The 11,196-nt window shown below is 40.5% G+C and overlaps 1 long non-coding RNA gene across 1 annotated transcript; it reads right to left on the reverse strand.

Moving 5' to 3' along the window:
* Nucleotides 1-7,624: 7,624 nt before the first annotated feature.
* Nucleotides 7,625-10,830, reverse strand: LOC141729130 (uncharacterized). Its single transcript, XR_012580366.1, has 2 exons — nucleotides 9,182-10,830; nucleotides 7,625-8,225 (listed from the first exon to the last, which is right to left on the reverse strand). It is a non-coding gene; the product is annotated as an uncharacterized LOC141729130 (long non-coding RNA).
* Between the last annotated feature and the right edge of the window lie 366 nt (nucleotides 10,831-11,196).

Genomic DNA, 11,196 nt, shown 5'->3' on the forward strand with positions numbered 1-11,196 from the left:
TTTGGGCAAAACACTCCTTCTTTGTTTTGAATAATTCTTCCCATCAGCCTGGTGTGAACTTCTGTGAAAATTTTCAGGGGTTTTCAGAGATTAAGAAGTATATATTTTTTGCTTGCAGTGGGATGCATAAACTATCTCTTTATAAAAAGAAATAAGCATCAAAATTATTCCTTTTTTTTTTCCACGGAAAAAACAGTCTTCCTCTTGCCCCTACCTTCCTGTAACTCTAGAATAAGAAGCTTTTGTGTCTGTCCTACCTCATCTGTGATATCTAATTAATGGGGTGAGTACAAAAAATGAGACTCTATTGTAGGGGGGCTCCTTCCTAGGCATGTAGTCAGATGCCAGTTTCTGCTTCGGTAAAATGAAATAAGTTCTCTCAGTGTTTCCACTGTTGTTCCAGTCAGCTGCTGGAATTGTTTCCCCTCTTGGTTTTAAAAGGTGTGGTGAGTACAGCAGTTTATTCATAACTGCCCTCCATTTTGGTGTTTGCCCACTAATACTCTGTCTGCAGATGAAGTTTCTCTTATTCCCAAAAGAGCTGTAGGCCTCTTGCTAAGGGACCCTGACTCCCTTTAGGGGTGGTTTGACATACAAGTGAAAAACATTAATAACAACTAGATAATACTGGGTTTGTTTATAAGACTCATTCCTCAAAAATAACCCACTTTGTGTGCTCTGAGACAGCATCTCCTGTTCTTCTATACCAGTCCATAGCCTTTGACCATGTCAGACAAGATTTCGTTATTGACTGATCATTCCCACTTCTGGTCTGGGAAAGGATAGTGGATAATAAGAGTAAACTAACTACATAAAAAGAAGTTTTAAAATAATAGAAAATAATATCTGAATAAGTTGTGTTTTCTTCATCTTGATTCTTAATTGCATTTTATTAATTCAGGTTATTTCACTTTCTAGTGTGAAAAATGTCTTGCTTTCTTCTGCTGCTTCCAGCATTTTACCATCACTGTGAGACTTTTTGGTTGTACATTAGGGTGATGGAAGTACTTGCTGACATGCAAAACCATGCTCTATATGTGCTCTGGAGGATGTCTGCTTTAGAAGATGCACTGAGGATGAGACAATGATACATAATTGCAGCTCATTTTTTTGGTTGTCAAGTTTTAGTGTCTCCTTTTAGGCTATTGTTAGAGTTTTGATAGATTTCGTTGGAAGATTACAGACTGGTGCAACAGCTTTTTGATCAAAAATTGTCTTTACTTGGTTGGAATGGAATTCAGGGCTTAAACAGGCTAAAACTCAAATTCCAAGACAAGTTCAGAAAATCATGCAATTCTGCAGCTATCACACTTTAAGAGTTTGAAATGATAAAGACCACACAAATCGTTTCATGAAAGATCTTCAAGCAAAGCTTAATTTTTTCCCTTTGGAGAACTGGAATTTCTTCATCTTAATGAAATCCTTGTCTATGGCACTGGTCTTTTTCATTTCCTCCCATAAAAAAAAAATTACCCCTTTTTTTTTTTCCCAGCTGTAATCTACTCTGCAAATACAAACAAATGCACATGTTTATTGAACTCCTTTTTTAACTTTTAACTTTTAACCAAAGTTAAAAGCCCATCTTTCAGCTGTTGTAGCACTGGAATCTGAGGTGAATGCAAGAAGGGAAGACTTTGCATCCAAGGAGGCTGCTTGCAGCTGTGCTGGAGTTGTCCAGCAAAACAGAGAAAATCATCTTTTGTTAACACAAAATATGAAGCCACTCCTTTCAATGTTTGGTTGACTCTGAACTGCTCTAACAGTTGTACAAAATGAAGTTTTTATGCATACACCAAAAATTCAAATGGGAGCTTGGGGCAAGTTGGGGTTTTTTTTCTATCTGACCTCAGTGATTAACAGATGGACAACATCTGACTTTCGTATATTTTAAAAAAATCTAGAAATGTTTAGTCTATTGGTGTAGAGTCTTAAGAAAAAAATCCCCTCATTTTCAAAAAAGATTTCTGCATGAAATTTTGATGCTTCTGTATATGTGTTGTTTTGGGGTTAGGCAGAGCAATTTAGTTTAGAGCTGCCAATTGAAACAAGAAGTGTTTAGCAAAAAATGTGCATCTCTGGTCTGACATGGTTTTCAGAGAAGTGTCTGCAGTTTGTTTTGTCATGGTATTTAGATACATATTTGACTTCTTTCCTCAGCAAGTCCAATTTTTCTTTCACGGTTAAAACTGGCCTCTGAGTTAACAATATACAGACTGGTCTGGACAAGAAGCACTCCAGGTTAATCTGGACTGGAGATAGCTGGATCTGAAGAGATGATCATAGAAATGTGTAGGTAAACCCCCTGACCATGGGTAGGATGCATATTTTCATTTGGTGCAAAAAGCTGAATGTTTCTAAATGTTTTATAAATATTTGGGACTTCTGCTGTATTTTGCAAAACTGTTTGTAGAAACTCTCCACAACAGACACACCCAGATCACCAACCCTGTCTGCTGGACCCAGAGCCAGGAATCCTATGCTTTTCCTGCCTGTGCCCTAGTTTCTGATTAGTTTCACCTTTTTTTTATTTTCCTTGTAAATCTCCCCAAACCTTTGTATTACCTGTGTCTTAACTCATTGATAATTTAGGACATACCTGCCTCACAAAAAAATCCAGCAAATGGGGTTAATTTTAAGTAGTTTCTTGGTCCTCAGAACTCGTGGTTGCAACAACTAACACCCAAGTGTGCCCACTTAGCTTTGCTTAGCACAGGAGGAAATGCAGCAAGCAGTGTGGCACTGGCTGCAGGGATGCTGTGGGTCCATCCCTGCTGTTCAGCAGGAATCCCTTGTCTCTGCTGTCTCCTTTGGTGTGGAGCTGGAGGCCGCTGGTCCTGCTGAGGGCTGTGCGGGCAAACACGGAAAGCTCCCAGCAGGGCAGGGCTGTGGGGAAGGGGGGAGGGCACCACAGGGCCTGGAGGGCCGCCAGGAAAAGGGATGGGGCAGCTCTGGCTGCCCATCAGCTTCGGATGGGGCAGCAGCGTGGTGGGGTCCCCTACAGCACAGAGCAGCAAGGCAGGAGTGGTGGAATGGGGAAGGGGAAGCCTGCAAATCTGTCATGGAAAAACACCCTGTTCTTTCCAGCTAATGAAGCTCAATGGCTTCCCCTCGTTAACTTGGATCATTTGTTTCATCCCATGTGATTTTGAAGATGAAGTGCCATACCTGGACTCTAGCTCAGTAAATCTCAAAGTTCTCTCAGTTAGACTCGTGGAACAAAATAATTTCTACATAAAGCAGCATTTTACGTGCTAACACGAATATGGAAAGCTGGGGAAGGAAAATATGAGTTCTGATACTTGATCTCCTTGAAATCCTTCAACTATAGCTGTGGTGTATTTCAAATAACTGCCTTACTGAGAAAAAAAAATGTCTTCTATTATTCAAACCCTTGCTACCTGATTTGAATTTATGACTGTCTAAATATGCTGTATGGCTGAATTACAAGGCATGTGTGTATTAAACCTGGTGAGTGTGGGAAGCAAGTAACAGTGATATACAAGGTAAAGAATGATCAAAACCAGGAGCTGATGTGACCAGTGGACTGTAATAGATGTTAGCAGTTTGAGTGCTTGTCATCTGTCCACATGATCCCTAATGCTGGCAGCTTGTGGAAAGTGATGCGTGGGAAACTAGTGCAAAGTGCTGATTTATTTTATGCTAATGGGGAGAAGTCCATATTGTTCAAATTAAATCCTAAAGCAGAAACAAATCATCCAGCCAAAGCCCATCCTATGGAGTTTCATTGAGACAGTTAGTGGTCTTTTTCATGACCTCAAAGTAAAAATTAAACAATGTTAGGAGCTGCTGTTTTCAAGTGCTTCTGGCTGCTGAAAGCAGCTGAGATTCTCCTACAGATGGCTATTTAAGTTAAAAGCCAAATGGGGGGATCACAGCAATTAGTGTGCATTGGCTTCTAACTGCACCAGAGTGAATAATGTGGGAGAAGGGAGCCAGGACTCTGCCTGGCCCATGCTTTTTCCCACCAGAGCCAGAGGCTGAGTACCAGCAGTTCTTCTCAATTAAAAAAAAAAAATAGAGAGTGGGGGGAATTTCTTGCTGCTGCTTCACTTGAACAAAATAAAAGAGATTTGGAACAAAATAAAAGAGATTATGCAAAGATGGACTAAAGTGGGAGTGGGAGGAAAGAAAAAAGTATTTCAAAGAGAACAGCCCACTTCAGGGCTCTCCAACTGGATCTGTAGTACAATGTTTTTCCTACTTTTGCCATAAACTGCCTCCCCAGAGGCTCACTGCAGGCTTGTTGCACTCCCAGGCTTTTTTTTTTTAATATAGCCTGAGGTCTAGAAAAGTGTAATAGGACTTCAGAATTTTTATTTAAAAAGAACTGAAGGGAGAAGTGATTTATCAGCTTGGAGATTTAGAATTTCCTGAGGAAAAACAGAGGGTCAGAAGGCTTATGAATTAAATTTTTTTTTACTCATTTGTGCAAGAGATACAAAACTATATAATAGTATTATATATAATTTCACTAAAATTCTTACAAGGTTGTCCTGTACTTTTACCCTCACTCCTAAACGTCCCTGAATGTTAATTTTTCCAGAAGTTTCTAGCTGTCCACTGGAATGGCTTGGAGCAGTGAGATGACGTTGGAAGATACTGATCAGAGAACTGTCTCAGATTTCAAGTCAGAAAATGTCTCTGGAGAATGGTGAAGAACAAAACCAGCATTTATTCCTTCAGGTCTTTTTCTTAGGGTGAATGGAAAACAATGGCAACATGTTTGTGTGCCATGGTCTTTGTTGAAGCAGACACTCAGCTTTTGCCTCTCCCAGATGGAGTGATAGAAATGCGATTGCCTTATGCTCTTTCCTGGCTTGTCATTGCCACCTTGGGACTAGTAATCTGTAAATTAGAATTTATTCTGTTGCTGCTCCAGTGAAAAGGTTTATTGGTGAAAAATTAAAAATGGGGATTGCTTTCTACACTGCTATTATAGCCTCCTTAAAAATGAGGAATGAGGAGCCCACAGCTAATAAATCCAGAAGAGGAAGGCTCCTAATATTGTGTGAAGGGTGGCTAGGGGCCATTGCTCAGCGATCTTTGGGTGGTCATGGTGATGGGGTAGATTCCTGAGGACTGGCAGCCAGCAATGATTTATTACAAGCCAACCTTCACCAACCCATCAGCCTTTTCCCTGTAATCTCTGCCTTGGTTGAGGAGCGCAGAGCAGTGGATGTTGTTTACCTCAATCATAGCAAGGCTCTTGCCTCTTTGGTCTCCCAAAGCATCCTCATGGATGAGCTGATGAAATACAGACTGAGAAATAGTTGAGAAATAGTTGAGGCACCAGCCTGGAAGCCAGGGGGTACCCCAGGGATCAGTTCTGGGGCTGTGTCGGTGCAGAATTGAAAATGTGACGTGTCCTGCCCCTTGATGGCATCTGGCAACTCTGTGTCCCTACACAAGGGTGGTGCAAGGGGAATCAACTGAATCAATGCCCAGGGCACAGCCAAGCTACCTCAGGTTTTACCAGCACAGATCATTTTGAGTCAAGGTTGCTGGGGTCACAGGGGGAAGCAGCATTTGTGCAGCATAAAGTCTCAAGCTGATTGTAAATGGAGAGAATAGAATAAATGGATGCCAGCCAGCTGTGGGAGCTGGTGACAAAGACAAGAGGCTGTGGAGCTGACCCCTGACACTGGCAGTCGCAGTTGCCTGGCACAAAACCTCCCCTATTGCTGCAAGAGAAAGACTGGGAACAACTGCTGGTGCCAGCAGGGGTCTGGGGAGAAGCCAGGCCGAGCCATTTCCATCAGAATTTATTTACTCACAGATCAGATGAGATACAGACCAGGGAGCTCAGTGTGGCAGTGGGCACCAGCACTGAGGGGTTTGCAGCACTTCTTGCAGCACAGGAGGCTCTTTGAGACTGTGGCTGCTCGTAGGGGCAGGTACAGCATCACCCACCAGCTGCCTGTAGTGCTTGGAACCAAGGGGATCATTCACTGCTCTCAGGACAATCCCAGGCGCAATCCCAGCCTACCTGCCTGTCCTCTAGATTGGAATGTTGGTGAATGAAGGGCCAGCCACCTTCTCTAGTATGTATGGGTAAAGAATTACAGCACCTTGACCTTGACCTAACCATTTCTTTGAATAATTCTGGGAAGTATCTTAATTTAGGATAATAGATCCTTTTTTATATTAAAAAACATACCATGATCACAGAACAGTGCAGTGAAGTGTTTGCCCAAATTCTACAAAAAGCAGTCCCTGAGGTGGACAGTTTTGAGCAGGAATTGTACATGCACATTTTGGACCAGAAATTATTCTCTACAGTGCAAAACACAGACAGACACACAGACACATTCCCCAGCCCCCCACCCTTTCTTTTTCCTATGAAATGCAAACTCCAGGGGCTGTTCAATATGTTAATAAATTTACAGGGAATCTGGGGTTAAATAAACCTTTCTGCAACTTGGTGTTGGGAGTATTGAGCATCCTCTGTGTTAGCATTGAAACTCTCTTTTAATGCTCTCTAAATGAGGTTGAGGTGTTTGTGCATATACAAGCAGTGTGTTGCCTATGAGATGAATTGTAGAGATTAACAGTTCCTTATGCTTTGAGGGTGTTGGAGGGAATTTTTGATTTGAAATGTAGATCCTGTTTTTATAGATATATATATATAACACATGAACTATCAGAAATCTGCAGGGAAAACAGTGAAATAATATTGACTTCATTATGTCTGTTATAACTGCAGAAAGCAAATCTACAACGTGTTACACATCATCTGTAAAGGAGATCTGGTGGGTCTGTAGATCTTTTGAAAAATACTAAATACAACAAAGCAAATATAAATTATAGATCCAATAATAATGTATTTACACATTCATTTTTAATTTTTGCAGTAGTACATAGAAAGGAGAGCAGCAGCTGATAAACAATAGCTTTTAAAATTATTTTATTAAAATAAAATCAATATTTATTTTAAGACAAAGTTAAATGAAGTCATGGGATGGTACTTTCAGCAATGCACACCGAATTCATTTATTAACCCTGAAGAAGGAAGACACTGCAGAAGGAAGTTAACACAACCCACGCTGGAGGGCAGTGTTGGCTGCCAGAATTACTGACAGTTCCTGTTAACCCAGAAGGGTTTGTGCAGCCTGGGTTTTGGAGAGGCTGGGCGTCCCATTAGGGGCTTCTGTGTTTTGGAAAGTTAAAGAAAGGCATCTGTGAGGGATCTGCCTCACATGCTTAGACATCATATGTAAATTTAATTTTTTTCCTTTTCAGGAGGAACTTTGGTGCAAGTATTGTCATTATCCAGGGCAGTATCTGAAAGATTTTTGTGAAATGTGGCATAAGCCACTATCTTATAGCTTCAGTCATGGACTTCAACCCATGTTTCACACAACTGATGCATGGAAAAAATAGCTGCCAGATGCAAATGATTTGGAGGAGCACTTTGATGCAGCTGAAGAACAACACAGATTGTAACAACACAATCCCAGGTTAAATGGATAACCCTTATTTGTTCTTGCTGAAACAAGTTGTTCTTCTAAACATCAAATTTCTGCAAAACAGCTGAAGACAAATACCTTGGTATATAACCTCATGTTTAAAGGGCAATGCCAGTGTTTAGAAGAGGAAATAAAAATTCAGTAATATAAATGTCTTTATTAGAGGAAAAACGTGCAGCAAAAAAGCAAATTGGTTTATTAAGCAAACATTGTTACAAAAGTAGTAACTCATACTAAAAAAAAATAATCCAGTAACCAAAGAAACCAAAATGAGAGTAAACATCTTGTTCTGTGGTTTTATCAGCTGATGACTGGTGGTTGATTTCCTCCTCCCTAGACATGTCACACATGATTTGCACTTCTCAGCCTGCAAGTCAGAGGCAGGTGAAAGTCTCTGCTGAACATGTTGTACTTAGATATTTGTCAGAAGCTCTCTTGGCTGCCTCTACCAACAAACAGAAATTGGCATTTCCAGGAAATGGGCCAGCATAGCTTTTGCAGTATTTCTATTACTTGTGTAAAGAGGTTGAGAAGGATATTCTCAGTAACAATAACAATTTTTCCTTTAAGCATTTGGCATCACAGTGATACAGGAATATACATATTTACATATCAACCTGGCAGCCAGTTCTACTTACACCTTCCCACAGCTGTGATGTTGTTGGTTCATTTTTATCCTTGGTAGCATTTTGTGAAGGTGTCAGGGCCAATATCAATTTCCCTTAACAGCAGGATTCTCTGTAAATAGAATCAAGCAGAATTTGTCATAAATCAGGGGGGTTTAGAAACAATTTGTGAGATTGTGACTCTTCTACCCTTTTCCCAGTCAGAGTGTTTTGGGACCTATCAAATGAGCCGTGGAAAAATACAGTGAAGGCTTTCTAGGTAGCACTTTATATTCTGGTAATACACAGGAGTTTTGGTAGCAGTTATCATGATAAAGAGGCTTTTAAAATAGGTTTTTATATATATACCAGAGCCCAAGAGATTACCTTTCATATTTCCATGTTCTTGTTGCTTTTGGTGGGCATGGTAGTGTAAGACCTTAAAGATCTGTGTCCATCAGATCTTCGGACAGAGTGCACTGGAAGGTTGTTCACTGGTTTAAATGGAGATTCTCTCTTCTCTAAACTTACAAGAGGTGGTCTCTGTCCTCCATGTATTAAACTACATTTCAGGTTAGGGTTAGGGCTGCTTATGCTCATTTGGAAGTCTTTTCTATCACCTTCACACAGACCCAGGTCCTAGCCTTGGACTGGGTCTCTGATTTCTCTCCTCTCTGATCTTAATTCTTCAGATGCTTTTGCCATTGGAAAGTCCACTTTGAATAGTGAATGAAGGTGAATTTCTTTACCAAAAGAAACTTGTGCTCACAAGAGGACCCCACATGTGTTATCTCAGCACAAGCTCTGCCCCTTCCCTGGGGCAGAAGGGACAGAGCTTGGTCTTGGTGTAACCCCAACTCTGCTGACATCTTGCTTATCTTTCCCAAGGCCACTGACACAGGAATAACACACCTCTGATCCTGGCGTCTGATCAGGAAATACAAACTTCTCTCACTAATTAGTCCCAAAATAGGTCTGAATTCCTTTAAAACAGGTTAACTATGTATCAAGTGCCTTAACCTTGTCCTTGCTTCAGTCTTGGCTTTAGTTCATCTCAGTAGATACTTATCCATCAGAAATAGGACTCACCATTCCTAGTCTGCCACTCCCTCTTGTGTTCTTCCCACGTGGGATCCAAATGCCCTTTTCTCAACAGTGGACATTCTTAGCTGCTTGTACATCCTGCTGCTTTGTGTTTATGTGCCTTTGAAAATAACAAAATATAGTAAGGATTGTTAGAAGACTCTTTAGGGGAATTCTTCTCCATTTCTATACACTAAAACACTCACTTCAGATCCTAAGAGCAGGGAAATGTCGTTCCAATGGAGTTAATCCAAATAGAGAACTAAGCTGAAAACGTTTTTAATCTGTTTTACTCTGTTTTGTCCTAGTGCTCCATTTGGATAATTAGGTTCCTGAAGGAAATCAGCAGTCATTAATGGCAATCTGGGTGTCTGCTGATTTCCAAAACAGGTGTAAAAGAGTAAGAATAAACTGAAGTTTTCAGTAAAGAGAGAACTTTGTTTTTAGATGAAATCAAGCTTTCTGGCTTGTATGTACAGAAGTTGTTTCCATATTGAAAAAGCTCTCCACTCCCGTCCCTCTTGTATGAAACAATCTGGAGTCTGCTTTAATTACTGTGTAATTTATTCCTAAAGATAATACCTCCTTTATGGTCACTGCCTCTGCTGCAAGTCAGAAAGAAGCCTTTGCACTAAGCTAGTCCTGCAAAAATCTTTTTGATCCTTCTCAAGTCTAGCTGTAAACAATGAAAGAATCAAATATTCTCAGACTTCAAATGGTCCAGGACAACCTTCCTTTCCTTCATTATCTGGAGACAAGGCTTTCATTTTGTAGCCAAATAAGCATCAAAGCATCACAAACTTGGAAACAGCAGGTTATGGAAGATTATGTGGAACAATTGCAATGAACCCTTTTATTATTATTATTATGAGAGTCAGTGCAATACTCCTTTGGCAGCTCCCAGTTCAGCATTTGTAACAGACAGAGACACTGGTAAGTGAAACATTATGGGATTCATTAAGTGTAATTTTATAGGTTGTAACTAAAACCATTGACACTCAATAGAAAATTTTAATACAATGCCTTTTGTTGTACATTATATTGAAAAATGTATGTATATCCAAGAGAGTTTGGTCATGGTTATGTTTCTGTTAATAATGATTAAGGGCAAAATAACATTTCTTTTACCACATAGTTCAACAAATTAACTGCACAGAGAGACTGAATTCTAATCCAAGAACTAATTCCACGTAAGCAAGGAACAATTCCTAAATGCTGCTGAGCCAGCCAAGAGAGAACGAGTGTGTGCCAGAAAAGCAACAAATGAAAGCCTGCCCTGTACACTGCTGCAGGAACCACTGGGAACATCTCAACTCTGGGTGTTCCTAATGGGGTGCCAGAAATCTTTCTTCTTGCCTGGTGGTCGGGGAAGATGCAGAGCACTGCCTTGTTGGTCTGTACAACTGAATGAAAATGCAATTTTTCTCCTTTAGATAAACTGGGGAACACATGTTTTGCAAGAAGAGGAGGAAGAAAATCAGCATGGGAGTAGACAGAATCATGATTTATGTTACTCCTTTTTGAAGAACAGGAACCCCTTAGGTTCAGTCAGGGCCTTGAAGTAATTTCTTATGCAAACCAACCTGAGCTCAAAGCCAACAGAAAATATTCCTTGTAAAAAGCCCTCTAGCTTTTTTAGTGGGATCATGACATTTGCAGGAGTTGATGTGAGAAGAAAACAGCCTGGTATCAATTGCTTTGGGGCTTGTCTTTCCAAGTGCAAAGTACTGGGAACCTGGAAAAAGCATCCTAGCATCTGCAGGGAGAACATTTCATTCCTCTCTAGAAATTTGTGATATTTTAGCAAAGCACAGTGCAGAACTGAGGAACATCTATACTGTAGCCTGAGACCATTAGTGAGGATGACTTGGATTAAACCTTCCTCTCCCTGTTAAGCCAAGCAAAATCTAATCAGAAGGGCAGCTGAGCCTTTGCCCTACCACACTGCTTCTTATCTGTAAGAGCTGGCATTTGTTGGACCTGCACTGAGATGGTTTGTCTGCTTAACAAGATGGCAGGTG

This window comes from Zonotrichia albicollis, chromosome 5 (genome assembly GCF_047830755.1).
Source record: "Zonotrichia albicollis isolate bZonAlb1 chromosome 5, bZonAlb1.hap1, whole genome shotgun sequence".
Lineage (NCBI taxonomy): Eukaryota > Metazoa > Chordata > Aves > Passeriformes > Passerellidae > Zonotrichia > Zonotrichia albicollis.